We start from the raw sequence: 16,179 nt of genomic DNA, 5'->3' as shown, positions 1-16,179 counted from the left end.
ATGTTTGTGTCAAAAAGACAAAATGGAATAGAATTTTAGATTTCTATTTTTTCCTCAAATTTAGATTACCAGTCTTCCCTCTACATACCTAGAATTAAAAATTGAATTCAAGTTACACTTTTTTGAGGAGTTGAAAACATTACATTTTATTATTATTAAGCCCATCTGGTGCAATGACATAAGTGAGAGAAAATTATTTCCGATAACTAGAGTACAATATCACAAGATCCCAACCTACTGACTTGTGTCACAAGATCCCAAAATTCAAAATGCACACAATATTTCTCAATTGGAAAATTTGTGCAACTGTCTTCTTATGTAGCCATGGAGGAATTGGTGAGTTCTTGGTTATCTCAAAATAATAATGATTTTTTGATGATAGTCTTCTCATGATTGCCTGCAAATGCACATCTACGACAAGCTTGTGCAACTCATAATGCCTTCTGCATTTCACTCCCAAGCCTACAAAATTAGTAACTGGGATAAAGTTTTCATGGTGGTTCATCTAGATGATGAATCATACATTAAATTTGATGCTACTATGATTTTATTAAATGTCAACCTTGAGTGTGTAAAGATTTCTCCTAAGTGTCTCAGCATTATGCTTGATCACATTGCAAACTCTTTCATCAATTTCAAAATCTTGCAATGAAAAGATTAAAATTTCTCAAGACATTAATTGGTGTGCTGGAGTTTTAGATGAGAAATAGGTAATTGAAAGCACCAGAGAAAAACACATGTATGCACCAAAGTCTCAACCATCAAAAAGGATTGTGTTAAATTCATGACAATAGAAGCAAAAATTTCTAAGTTTGTGAGATTTAATCTTCTATTTTTGAAGGAAAATTTATCTTCCCATGTCAACCAAAAAATCCTACTAAAATTCCAAAAATAATTTTGAAGAAAAATTCTTGATTTGATTGATTTGAGATTTGTAGAAATCTCGATTTCTACAATTCCACGAACCAAATAGACTCTAAAGGGTTGGGACAATTCTCCAATAACTTGAATCAAAATGTATATTTTGATTTTAGTATTTTTCATATATGTGATGGCATAATTTTTTATATTTTCAAAGGGAATCTATTACATGAAATATATTTTTAATTAATCAAATAAGATATATAATGTATCATATATGTGGTAAATATATTGAAATATCATATATATTTGCATTTTACAAGTTAATGTCTCATAGATATGTGCATGTATGTGTGGTATAGTAAAAAGTGTGTGGTTTTTAATATTGTTGGAAAATTCATTTCAAATATTAATATAATTTATCCAAAATTGCAATGAAATACCAACCAATTTAAATATTATTTGCAATAATGTTATCTTCTCTTTTTATTACAATTTTCATAATCTAAACTCTTGTTGATCTCTAAGCCATGTTGCCTATTAGTGTCTAACACTTACTCATTTCCTAGGCAACATTGGTCGGTCATCATTGTGATTGAGCCATCCTAAGAAGGCTGAGCTACATGGACTTGTTTATATTTCACTACATGTCAAGCAGGTCAAAAACTATCGATCACCCCAATAGAGACCGAGCTACTATACCTATTGAGTGAAACATATGGACACCAAGAAATGTAAAGTTAACTTATGCCAAGTGATTCAATACATGTTGATCCTATAGAAATTGATAGACATGTTCATGAATGCTAGTTATGACCGAGCATCAACCCATTCAATGGTTGAGTAAACCAGTTTTAGCATATGTGTTTGTAATGACACAAACACTTATGTAAATCATTTTAGCTAACTTCTATGAGACATTTATGGATTGTAGATACAACTAAGGAGTAAATTAAACATTTTTTAGAAGGCATTAATCCCAAGAAAGACAAATTAACCAATCAAAAAATTAGAAGGGTTAAACAGAAGAAGAACATTTTTTGGATTGTTGATCTTGATCTAGAACTTTCCACAATTATATATTTAAGAAGGGATCAAACCTTAAATTGGTAAGGATGTAAGAAAGCGTGTGAAGGTATGGTAAGGAAGATCATGAATGTGTGGAAGAGGCTAAGGATAGAACAAGGAAGGCTACGTTTGATAGAGAGATCAGAGACAGAAACCTAGCAGTGAAGAGTAGAATAGAGAAAATAAAATAAGGAGATCAAATTTAGACATTGAAAAGATAATATTTGTAATCATCTTCATGAGAGGAAACTGAAGGATCAAGTACTGGAACATTTTAATTAGTGTATTAGGGAAAATCTCTTAACAAAGTGGTTTTAACAGACCTTGTTAAATCTCCTAGCACAGTGCTTACTTCATTGTAAGTTTAAATCCTTTAATCAAGGTAGACTTAAAAGTCTTGTATTTCTTTTAACTAAGTAGATCCCTCACAAGGTAGATAATCATAAGTGATCAAATTGTAACCCTAACATGTAAACTTTGTTGTTGCAATAGTAAAGATTTGTGGGTTTCATCCCCACCCCAATTTTACCTTCACCTTGGAGGGCTCCTGGGTTACCAAAATCTTTGTGTTATGTGTTTCTATTTTCATGGGTGACATGCATAATTAGATTCATTTTAATTTTACAATTCATGACTATATGATATGAGATCTAGATATGAGATGGATTTGGAGTGAATTCAATTAATATGTTATTTTTTTTAAAGAGCTAAAGTTTCATAGATCCTGATTCCCCCCCACCCTCTCAGTATCTTGGTTCCCAATAAGACTTCCAACAAAATTATCATTAATAATTATCCTAGCTTCAAAGTAGAACCTTTTCACAAATATTAAATTTATCATAATCCTCATGATGACCTTTTCTCAATTTCTAATCGGGCAGAAAAGTCGAAGGTTTTCCCCTATTATGGTAGGGCGCCCTATAGATGGGGAGGGGGAAGGGGAGGGGGGGGGGGGGGGGGGGGGGTGGGGGTGTGTGGAACTCAGCTATGCACTTTGATCTAGGTTAGAGATAAGACCCACATATATATATATATGGTTACTATCACCCCAGGTAGTGATTGTAGAAGTCGAGAAAACCATCTTCACAGATTGTCAAGAACACCTACATGCAAATAACCTGTACTGAAGAGAAACCAAAAAAGGAAAAAGTAGAGCTTGGAAAAGCTCAACGATGTGAGAGAAAAATTGTATTCCAAGTTATGAAAACAAAAAGTACAAAAGTTCAACCTTAAAGGTGAACAAAACCCTAAAGGGAAAGAAAACTAGGTTTGTGCATTATAATTAATATAAAATATTAATTATATGCACCTAAGAGTAAGCTTAAGTAACTAGAGTAATAAACAACTTAATTAACTAAATCAAGATGATCTAACTAATAAGTGTAACAAATAATTACTCTAACACCCCCCTTAAGTGAAGCTCAGGAGGAAGCTAACCTAGCAACACTATGGAAGCAGGAAAATGGGTCCTGGCAACAAGGCCTGATCAAATACCCAAAACAAGGAAATCTCTATAAACTGGAGACAAAGGAGAAACCCAGTGGGAAAAATTTCTCTCCAAAAAAAGATAGAACAAACATGAAGGAAGGAAGGCCTCAAGAATACCCCCAAAGACAACTTCCAAAACACCAAGCATAGACCACAACTAAAGATAGCGAGGTGATGCGAATGACTTGGTGAAGATGTTGACAACCTGTGCATCAGGGGAAATGTACTCCAAAGAGAGAACACCATCTTGGACCAAATGATGAATGAAATGCATATGAAGCCCAATGTGTTTAGGGCATTGATTCTCCATCGTGTTGCGAGAAATATGAATAGCACTCTGATTATCACACCACAAAATAGTGGGACGATCAAGAGGAAAACCAAAATTACTCATCAGCTGGTGAAGGCATAAAATCTTTTGACTAGCAAGCACCACTGCTCGACACTCAGCCTCTATAGATGAAAGTGCATGAGCATGCCGCTTCTTGCATGAGCATATGATAGGACTAAAGCTAAGACAAAAAACAAAGGCAAAAGTAGACTTTCGATCATCAACATCACCAGCCCAATTTGAGTCAGTGTAGCCAACAATGTGAGGAGTCCCTGAGGTGTAATGAATGTCATACATCAATGTGCCCTAAATGTATCTCAAAATATGCTTGGCAACTTTCCAATGACTCTCATGAGGCTCATGTGAAAACTAAGAGACAAGACCCACTACAAAGGAGATATCAAGATGAGTGTGTGTCAGGTACAACAAGCTGCCAACCAACTACTCATACAATGTAGGATCTACTGAAGGTGAAGGGCAGGAGGTAGACAAGGTGACACCTAACAAAAAAGGTGTTGGAGCAGGCTTGCAATCAAGCATGTCAAAGTGGCAAAGCATGTCAAGAGTATATGTTTGCTAATATAAAAAATGCCAGTAGAGGACTGAACAATCTCGAGACCAAGAAAATAGTGTAGTAGACCAAGATTAGTCATCTCAAATTGGTCCATCAATGCTCTTTGGACAGCCATAATCATAAAGGAAAAGCTACTTGTGACAAGAAGATCATCAACATATAGCACAAGGATCAAAACCTCAACCTCAAGATGTTGAATGTAGACTGTAGGATTGCAATGGCAGCATGTGAAGCTTGTAGAAAGCATAAAAGACTCCATCTTCTCATACCAAGCCTGAGGGGCCTATTTGAGACCATACAATGAGCATTGAAGTCTGCAAACCAAGGAGGAATCTTGCACAAATCCCTGAGGCTACTCCATGTAAATCTCCTTAGTAAGATCACCATGCAAGAATGCACTCTTCACATCTATCTAAAAAGTGGGCAATCCCTGAGAAGCTATGAGGGATGATACAAGGCGAATAGAGTTCATCTTGGTGACAGGGGAAAATGTCTCAGTGTAATCAATACCTTCAACCTATGAAAACCCCTTCGTAATAAGATGGGCCTTGTGCTTACCAATGGAACCATCAGAAACAAACTTAGTATGATACAACCATTTGCATCGCACTAAATTTCTTCCCTTAGGAATAGAACAAAGATCCCAAGTATGATTCTTCATGAAAGAAGAATACTCCTCCTCCATTGCACTGTCCCACTCAAAATGTCCTATAGCTTCTACAAATGTTTGAGGATCATCACAAATAACATGACTGAGAAGACTAGAACCCACAGTATGAAAACAAGTGTGACGGGAAGTGGAAGGGTGACTAGCTAGAGATCTTGCAGCCTCAACTGTAGCTAGAGCCCATTTAGGCATCTGGGGAGGATCTTGTGGCAGAGGTAAATGGGGATCACCATGATCATCATCATCATCATCCAGAAAAGAGAGTGGAAAGAATGAGGGAGTAGGGGTAAGCAAAGTAGACTCTGGAGACAAGGTATCTACTGCAGGAAGGTGCTCATCAAATTGGACATCATGTCTAAATAGGACCTCTCTAGAATCAAGATCAAACAATATATAGGCCTTAACATCCTCGTAGTAGCCAACAAAAATGAGGTGTCGGCTCTTCCACTCCATTGCTCTCCTCTGAGTATCTGGTATAAATGCCCATGCTTCACTACCAAAAACTCAAAATGTAGATACATTAGGCTTGACATGAGACCAAGCCTCCTCAGGAGTCATATTTCAAACTACCTTATGAGGCATCTGATTCTGAATATAGTTGGCACAATTGACTACCTCTACCCAAAAACACAAATCCATGGACCTGGACTAAATCATACAATTAGCCATCTCTCAAAGGGTTCTATTCTTTCTCTTAGCCACACCATTCTACTGAGGGGTCTAGGGCACTGAAAACTAATGTTGAAGACCATGTTTAGAGAAAAAATCCCTAAAATCTTGGTTCATATACTCCCCCCCATTATCTGTGTGTATCCACTGGATAGAAAGACTAGACTACTTCTCAGCAAATGTCTTAAAAAATTGAAATGAATCAAAGACATCAAACTTGTACTTCAAAAAGTACACCCACATATGTCTAGAGAAGCCATCAATAAAAGTAAGCATATATCTGGCACTTAGAAAAGGAGTGGGAAATGACATGAGGTCACTATGAATCAACTCCAATGGTGTCAAAGCACGAGTGGTTCGTCCATGTGGAAAAGGATCCCTATATTATTTGCTCAGCGCACAACCTTGACAAACACCATCTATGTAGGAAATTTGGGGAAGCCCAAGCAAAAGTGCCTGTGTGCTCATCTATTGAAGATATCTATTATTGACATGGCCAAAATTCTCATGCCAAAGTTTTCTTATTGAATCTGCATGTGCTATAAGACAAGAACCTGTGTCATGAGAGGACTCAAATCCATCAAAGTTGTATGTAGAGTCAACACTCCCATTAGCCACAATCATCTCACAATCAAGTAAGTCTCGAATAACCAAATCATGTGGTGAGAACTCAACTATCTTACCAGAGCCAAAGTGGAAAATCTGATAAATGGACAATAGTTTCATCGATATGTCAGGGACAAAAAGAACATCCTAAAGAGAACCCCCAGCTAATGCAACAAAACTAGAACCCATGACTAAAAGATGTGATGAGTTTCCAACAACAATCTATGAAGTAGCACAAGGAGCAAGTGAGGTGATCAATTGTTGAGTGTTTTTTATATGGTGAGAGGCACCAGAATCAAGAATCCAAGTAGGCCCAGAAGTCATAGCTCATGCAGTAAGAGTGTGACCTTTCCCTGTAGGGGGGGATGTAGACTTAGGAGCTAAAATGTGATGCTCTTGCATGGCTTCCTCTAAAGCCTCCAAACATTTCCAACACCTAGAAACAGGATGTTCATCCTTTCCACAAAAACTATAGGTCTTAGCTAATTTCTTCTTAGTCTTGGAGGTAGACTCAGTAGACTTTGAAGCAGGTTCACTCTTGGAAGGGTTAACTGGAGCTTTGGCATCAGTTTTTGGTGTATCTTTCTTCGATTTGGCTCTATGTTTTGGTTCTCCCTGATAAGTTTGAGCAACCAGTGCTTGGCTAGAAGAGCCAGAGGCATCCACCTATTGGATTTGTGCCTATTCCCATGTCAATCAATCTCAAAAGAAGGCATCTAATGTCTATTACCCAAGGCATCCATAGTGGAGTAGAAAGTGGAAGAAAAGATCTAATATTGTCCTCGCAACTTTGAGTGTATCAAAAAAATACACTCATCATCTATTTTGGTTTTCCCACATCCCTGCAAAACTGTATGTAGAGATTTGAACTTCATCAAGAAATCTTCAATAGTGGGGAAGTTGGCTGGTGACAAAGAAGTCAACTCTGCATCAAGCTATAATGCCCAAAATTCATTCACTATGCCAAACAAGTTGTAGAACTTGGTCCAAATAACCTGAGGAGTGGTCAAACTATCCAAGTAAAATAGTAGACTATCTGAGATGTTTAGTGCAATCAATCCCATGGCCTCATCCATTTTGTTTTTGTGTTAAAGAACCTCAAAAGGGCGCTACAAAATAGGTTGGTTCTTATCTAGACATGACCATAGACCTCATGACATTCGAAGCCTAGTCACTTGTGCTTTTTAGGTGTGATAGTTGTGTGGCATGAGTTAGGTCATAGAAGGATCCGACACTGAGAGAAGAAGACGAAAGTAGAAGGGTCTTATTCTAAATTAAATTATAGAAAAGAAAATGCCCTCCCCCCACAACAAATAATGATATCCCTCAAATACCAAAGAAAACAACTATAGAAAGCATAAAAACTGAGAAAAGAACCTAGATTTTGGATGTAGAGAAGAAGGAAACAAAAGCCTCTACTTCAATGCCAAATTTGGGAGCTCAAATAAACCTAGAATAAAACAAAACCAGCACCATTGCCTTTGTCTCTAAACTAGCTTTTTGGGGCTTCTTTCAGATCAGAAGAAAACCTCTGTATTCTCAAGTTATGGCCAAAAAATTAACTACTGGTCCAAAAGAGGAGCTAACTAGAAAATTACAGACCTGGGAAAAATTTGACAGTCATACGGCCATTAAGAGGGTGTTGCCAAAATTCTTTTGGCTACTGGATTGTTGAGATTAGTAGCTAGAAAATGACATCACCCTACCAAAAAATGATGTCAGTAGGGGGTCCTAGGTGATGACGTCAGTTGGTTGGATGATGACATCACGTCGTAAAGTGTTGCTATGGTAGATGAAAAACCTGACGTCACCAGCCGAATTTCTACATCAGTGGGCTGGTGATGGATGGGCAAAGCAACACTGACAGCAATGGTCATGAGGTGGCATGGCACCAGTAGTGGTGGTGGGAGGGTGGCTTGCCGGTGTTGGTGGGGCAGAGGTTGCATCGCAGGTGGTGTGTCGGCTGCAGCTGAGCACAGGCTGAGCGCAGGCGGTTGCGGGGTGGCACCGAGGTGGCCAGTGGGTGGTTTGGCATAAAAACTTTTTTTTTTTTAAAACGTGTTCATACAGCCTCCTAAGGCCCAAAAAAATTTCCCATAAGCTATAGTGACCAAAAATAAAACTTTTTATATGATTTTTTATTGTACCAAGCCTTCTAAGCATGATGGCATCATCCATTTAGGCTCAAAGTGCCCCAAAAAATTACCCTTCTCCCTATTGAAGAAAAAAACTCAAAAAAGTTGGGGTTTCTATCTCTGAATAGCAGCTTCAAGAATCTTCAAACCAGGAAGTAACAGGGATGCTATGATACCATGTAGAAGTTGAAAAAACCAACTTCACAGATTGCCAAGAACACCTACATGCAAATAACTTGTACTAAAAAGAAACCAGAAAAGCAAAAAGTAGAGCTTGGAAAATCTCAATGGTGTGAAAGCAAAATTGTATTCCAAGTTATGAAAATAAAAAGTACAAAAGTTCAACCTTAAAGGTGAACAAAACCCTAAAGGGAAAGAAAACTAGGTTTGCACATTATAATTAATATAAAATATTAATTATATGCACCTAAGAGTAAGCTTAAGTAACTAGAGTAATAAACAACTTAATTAACTAAATCAAGATGATCTAATTAATACGCATAACAAACAATTACTCTAACAGTGATCACATATGGATTAGATTACAAAGATGGAATAGAACATAGAGAGGCAAAAATAGATGAGATGAATGAAATCCAATCACACTATGATACATTGACCACCCCATAGATAGTTGCTGATTGATAGTTGGGGGGTGGTACTCATCCCTTGACATAACATATAATCCAATCTTAACAATTTAAACTTTGTATATGTTAATGCAAATTAAAACTCTAATTTCAACCTTATATTTAATTCTAATTACTTAAATAAATAAACATATATGTTGATCGTATTAATTATCATATTTATGAAGATAAAAATAGTTGTAATGTTTATCCATAGTTTGCTTTATTTTATATAGGTTGAACTCTTTTAGGCCTATTTCATCTATGTGTTAGTTTCAGAGATATATGGTATGATGCTATTTCATGACTTTAAAATATCATTTATGATTACATAGCTGATTATATTTCACACGTTGTCTAATGATTATGATTACTTATGTGTTAATAATGCTTTAATGATTCTTAGTTAGTAAATATGCTTGCTTTCATAACGATGTCAAATGATATATCTTTAATGATGATTGTTTTACATTCATAGTAAGGAATTGTTATATCTAAGCATTTGATGAGTTGACTCGTGATTCATTATGGTTTTACCCCATACTTGCATGTGTATGGTGTGCATGTCTATTTTACTTTTCTATTTGACGTGTCTAATGTGGTTAAGGGATGGAGTCATAGTCACTTGCTAATCATGATCTACATGATGTACCACTCCTTGTCATTGCCTGACTAGTTTAGTTATATATATGCATGTGTACATGCTTGTCTTTTATGTAGGTTGTAGGTACCAAGCATTGACTTCCCTGAATTGTTAGGATGAGTGTAACCTATCACAATAACTCAATGGTACGAATAAGAAGATAATGATCACGTCTAATCCCAGCCATAGCCTAAATACTTGTCTTGTAAGGAGGACTTGTATCTTACTCTCTACCCCTTTTCAAACCCATGAGTTTATCTTTGTGTGTGTTGTTTGAGTTTGGTTTTGAATGGTTTTGCTTATGTGGATTTGACCACGTTGTTTATTTGGTAAAAGGTTTAATTGTGATATTTAAATCAATCACAAAATATTAGAATTATTAAATATTATTTAAATAAAAGAAAAAATTATAATATCATGATATTTAATTAATTAGGAAATCAAATTAATTAAATTTTTATTTTTTATTTAAAAGACTTGATTTAAAAAGTCTAATGTGAAAGTTGGAAAAAGGATAAATTAAAATATTAAAGACTAAATAATAATTTATCATGAATATTTAATCAATGATAATAAAATTAGAGTTGTACATAATTAGTGGGCTTTAATTATTATTAATGATTAAACTAATTATATGCAATTTTTATTTATTTCGGCTGAAGTCTTTGTATTATAATTATATGCAATTCAATTGTACATTAATTAATAAAATTAAAATAAATTTTTTGAGTGAGGAATAAGTTATTTAATTTAAAATAAGGATATTTACTTATTTTATTATAAAATGTTAAATATATTTTGTGAAAAGAAAGTAAATAAATAAAGAATATTTATTTATTTAATATTAAAATGTTAATGTTATAATTCTGTCAGATAAATTATATTATACATATATGAGATATATAATATATGACAATGTTATATATGAAATAATTAACTTATATTAAGAGTGATATATATATATATATATATATATATATATATATATATATATATATATATATATATATATATATATATATATATATATATATATATATATATTGAGAGTATATTAATTGTGTTATAACTATAACTAATGTAAGTTAATATATTAAAGATACATGTCGCTTCAAGAGGCATGTCTCTTTATATCATATATATATTCATTGGAATAGTAACTTGGAAAACACATAAAATATCCACAAGTGCTATTACAAGTTACAGATCCTATTTCACTAACATGGTATCAAAGCAAGTTCCCTACTTGCCTGTGAAGGTTAGAAGGACAATATTGTGAAGTGCAGGAATTTAACATTTGAGAGTGTGTTCGATTCTAATATCTGAGCCAAGTTGCTAAGGTATAAGCTTTCCATTGTTCGTCTTTTATGTTATGAATAATGATGACAACTCAATCTAAAGAATTCATACAGTGATGAATTCATTCTTGGAGTGCATATTGCAATAGAGACAAGTTAGTATGTACAGATATATTCAAGCAACATAGAGAATAAATCTTGATCGATCCTTCATCATCAGAACAGAAAGATACAATCCGTATTTGATCAAGCAAGTTGTATTAGTGAGCAAAACTTGAAGCTTCCAAAGAATGGAGAAATATCAGTGGTCAGAGAAACCTCTTCTTGAGATCTATCTGAGACTCGCATAACTAACCATGAGAGTCCTACAAATTGTATTGTGCAAGCAGAAACTCTACTAGGAGAGAGACGTTTATTTATGATTGTGTTGAAGGAATGGGAAATGCAATTAGTAAGGCAGTCGCAGAGATGATTAAGAGAAGGATTATGCAGTGGAGCATCCTGAGAAATTTGAGAAGTTTGGCATGTCTCCTTCTAAAGGAGCGCTGTTTTATGGACCGTCGGGTTGTGGAAAGATATTACTTGCGAAAGCTATTACCAATGAATGTCAGGCCAATTTCATTAGTGTAAAAGGCCCCGAATTGCTAACAATGTGGTTTGGAGAGAGTGAGGCCAATGTGAGGGAAATTTTTGATAAAGCTAGAGGATCAGCCCCATGTGTCCTATTTTTTGACGAGCTTGATTCTATTGCTACACAGCGTGGAAGCAGTGTTGGGGATGCTGGCGATGCTGCAGATAGAGTCCTTAACTAGTTGTTGATGGAGATGGATGGTATGACAGCCAAGAAAATAGTTTTCATTATTGGTGCTATAAATAGACCTGATATCATTGATCCTGCATTGCTAAGGCCTAGCCGACTTGACCAATTGATTTATATTGCCTTACTTGATGAGTCCTCACATTATCAAATTTTCAAGTCTTGCTTGAGAAAATCACTCGTATCAAAGGATGTCGATCTAATGGCACTAGCTCATTATACCCAAGGATTCAGTGGAGCCGATACTACAGAGATTTTTCAATGGACATGCAAGTATGCTATTAGAGAAAACATTGTAGAGGTGATTTAATGGAAATGATTTTCTTGGAGGTCGAGGTCATCAATTCAAGGTATCATTAATGTCAGTGCCCTGAGTGGGGAAGAAAAGGATGGGCACTTGGTGATTACCAAATTGTGAAAAATCGATCACCCATAAGGGTCAAGTAAGTTAGAGACATACATTGGGATTGTTTATTGACTATCAACCATGGAGATAAGTTGAAGGATTTTGTTAGGAATCAATACAAGTCTGAAACGAAGGATCGTGTACACGTCATACATGAGACCAATACAAGCTCTAGGACCATGTAACCAGAAAGAAACTAAGGTTATATATGATTTAGAATAGTGAGTGTTTTATTCCCATTTGAATCATCCTTATACGAGAGCAGAAAAGGTGTACTCAAATTGTTTGACAAATTCTTACATGGAGGCATTTCTTGATTTGATGCATATGGACCTTCATTGGTCAAACTTATATTATTATTGCAGATAAGTATTTATTATCCTTGGGTATTCCATGTATCTACTCATTATAGTTGCTCTCTTATTTTGTATTTCTATAATTACTATAAAGAGCTATTTGCCTTGATATTTTCCTTTGTCTCTAAGGATGTTCTTGCAGGAAAAGAAGATTGGTACATTAGGCATGCTACCAAATAGTGCACAGACTCAATCTTATGATAGTAGCTCCAAAGAAGCTATGATTTAGGATTCATGAATCATCTGATGATTAGGTTGGATAATGTGAGTTTTTTGAAGAAAAAATTCTTGATGAGTGAAATTATGAGGGGGAGTCTAACATTTCATTAGAGGAAACCTTGGAAAAAGAGAGGGAGCAAAAAATAAAAATGCTTAAATCAAACTTTTGATGATATTGGTTCAAAAGGAGTAGACCTTTTTGATGGATTCAACACTAGTAAGAAACTATAATAGCTAAAGGACTATGATTCATGGGATAAAGTCTCATGTATTTAGGTTGGAAGGCCTTATGCTATCAGGATAACCATTGAACTAAGAAAGCATGACATGACTTACTACCAAGAGGTTAGAAGGATCATAACAGATTCAAAGGAAGTATGATACTTCATCGAAGAGAACCTTGTGCTAAAAGTTGATATCAAACAAAGAGGGATAAACTTTATTCTCTAATATGTTTTATGGTGAATGTTGTGACAACACCACATGCCAATATTCATGGAGACTTCATGCAAACTTTTGATGTCATACATGTATGAGCTTGTCCCCTGTGTACATCATGAAGAAGTGATGACTTCTAAATGATTATCACTTGTATTAGAAGAAGTTGTTGTAAAGTGACGTCCTTACAATAACTTGTAGCATGATTCAGTTTTGCGAAATTGATTCATGTAAAGGCTTTATCTTATAAATCAACAACTAGGCGGTTGATATCATTAATTTGATTATCTACAAGTTGCTTGTATAGATATATTTTTGATACTTGGTGTATATCTTGCCTTGATATTCTAATAGGCCATTACCACATTGAGAACTTGGTGGATATCATTTAGTTGATGTTCTGATAGGCCATTACTCAGAGTATTTGGTGAATATCATTTGATTGATATTCTAATAGGCCAATGTTCATGTTACCAAATATGATATCAAATAGTAATTGGTGAATATCATATGTTGATATTCTAATAGGCCAATACTTACATGATGTCATATTCTAGAAATCTTCTGATCAAAGATTTTCTATATATATTATTTTTGAAATATTACCTATGGTGTAATATCTCTGTGTTTTATCCTTCTTCATTAAGAGGGAGTGTTAATGTTATAATTCTATCGGATATCTTATATATATATATATATATATATATATATATATATATATATATATATATATATATATATATATATATATATATATATATATATATATATATATATATATATATATATATATATATATATATATATATATATATGAGATATATAATATATGACAATGTTATAAATGGAATAATTAACTTATATTAAGAGTGATATATATATATATATAGATAGATAGATAGATAGATAGATAGATAGATAGATAGATAGATAGAGAGAGAGAGAGAGAGAGAGAGAGAGAGTATATTAATTGTGTTATAACTATAACTAATGTAAGTTAATATATTAAAGAGACATGTCTCTTCAAGAGGCATGTCTCTTTATATCATATATATATATATATTCATTGGAATAGTAACTTGGAAAACACATAAAATATCCACAAGTGCTATTACAAGCTACAGATCCTATTTCACTAACATAAAAGAAAGGAAAAAAAAATATTATGTATTTGTTTTCTTAAAAGAATTAAGTTATTTTATTTATTTTTTAAAATATAAGAAAACATAGGCAAAAGCCTACAACACAATGATAACTTGTGAGCCTCTCATGTGGGAGGTCTTGGGTTCGAATTCACTTAACACATAAAATAAATAATTACAACAAATAACAATAATGAATCTAGCCTTTGGTTGTTTACCAATTAAAAAATATAAGAAAACAAAGAAATACTATTATTTTATTTTAATTGAGTTACCTTCTTTTATAAGTTTACTCGTTTTAAACACTTTAGTTTTATTAGTTTTATTTATTTATTTTTCTTTATAAAAAGGTCATTTTGGACATTTTGAGGGAGATTTTTTTTTAGAATAATAAGATAATTTAGAATATAGATTTTAGAAGACAAGTTATAGGTTATGCATTCAAATTTTGAAGTAAAAAAAAAAATTCAAAGCTTGGGAGTGAAGTCTACAGTTGAGTTTTCTTCTTATTCTTAACAAATCAACTTAATGCTTGAAGGTAGGGGTTTTCAAATCTCTTTGCAATTTTTCTTGGAAAGGTTGTATTCTCTATATTTTCTTGATTGTAAATTTAGCTTTGAATTTGAATGAGGACCTTTAATTTTCTAACAAGTAGAGATTAGTAGAATTTTATTAAAAATTGTGTTTATGATAATTGATATTTTGAGAAAGTTTGTTTGGAAACCTTATGAGAGAAGATTTAAAACAAATTATGGTGTTCATATTTATAATTATTATTTTATTATTTTATATAAATTTTATTAAAATATATAGTTATATTCTTGATTATGAATAAATTTGTTTGTAGTTACTTGATTATGAATAAATTTGTTTGAAATTTACTTGTGTGTTAGTTTGAAAGTTTCAAACATGTGGTTTTTGTAAAACTTTTATTTAATATATATTTTATAAAAAATGTGTAGGTACTTTTAGAAACCCATTTGGATTTTATTTAACATATATAAAAATCATATATGATTGTTTTGTGCTAACATGGTCAAATATTGATTGTCATGCTAAAACTAGGTCTATTTGAGCTTGATTTTTTAATTAGACACACGAACAATCACTCGTAACTTTTGCAAAATATATAGCTAGAAAATTATATTCTTTGTGATTGTAAATAAGTCTATTATGAATAATTTTCTTGATTTTCATGAAGATCCAACCGTTCAAATGAAAGTTATGTTCTTTCGTCTAAACTGGTAACCTTCAAATATGAATAGAGTTGCTAGGAAGATTCATATTTTACACCATTCAAGTGAACTTTCTTTAGGATAGGTAATCATAAAGATTTGTGAAATTAAATTATCTTTCCATCGATATAGGTTGCAGATTTGTATCATTCCACGTGAGACTATAACATTTAAATTACCAGCTGATTTACATAGAGAAAATGCATAAAAACTCATTGTTATGAACTTTGAAAATGTTTTATCTTTATTGTTAAATATTATAGATATATATTTAAAAAAAATCTAAACTTATTAGATAATTAACATGTTGAATTTATCACACTTATATACCCTTTATATAATCAAACAAAACTTTTGAAAATAATCTAATCCAAATCATTCAATGGAACCTTGTATTATTTGATGTATGTTTATTTGAGGTTTTGTGGTATTTGTTTTATGTCTGGTTTTGTAAATTTTAATGTGATGTTTTAGTTTGTGATGGCTTTTATCTAAACTATTTAGCTGGCCAAACTAGGATGTGTGCCAAAGGCATCTTTTAAGATTTCTTTTATGATGGTTATTTGACTAGATGTGATGCAGGAGCATCCTGAATGT

General features: G+C 33.3%; 1 pseudogene; it reads left to right on the top strand.

Annotated features, from left to right (window-relative positions):
- The first annotated feature begins 8,133 nt into the window (after positions 1-8,133).
- Positions 8,134-12,096, top strand: LOC149541625 (cell division control protein 48 homolog D pseudogene; annotated as a pseudogene).
- The last annotated feature ends 4,083 nt before the right edge of the window (positions 12,097-16,179 follow it).

Source organism: Cupressus sempervirens, chromosome 8 (genome assembly GCF_028749045.1).
Source record: "Cupressus sempervirens isolate cs-2001-9-10 chromosome 8, ASM2874904v1, whole genome shotgun sequence".
Classification (NCBI taxonomy): Eukaryota; Viridiplantae; Streptophyta; class Pinopsida; order Cupressales; family Cupressaceae; genus Cupressus; species Cupressus sempervirens.
The sequence above is the reverse complement of the archived record's forward strand: the minus strand, read 5'-3'. Positions and strand labels throughout refer to the sequence as shown.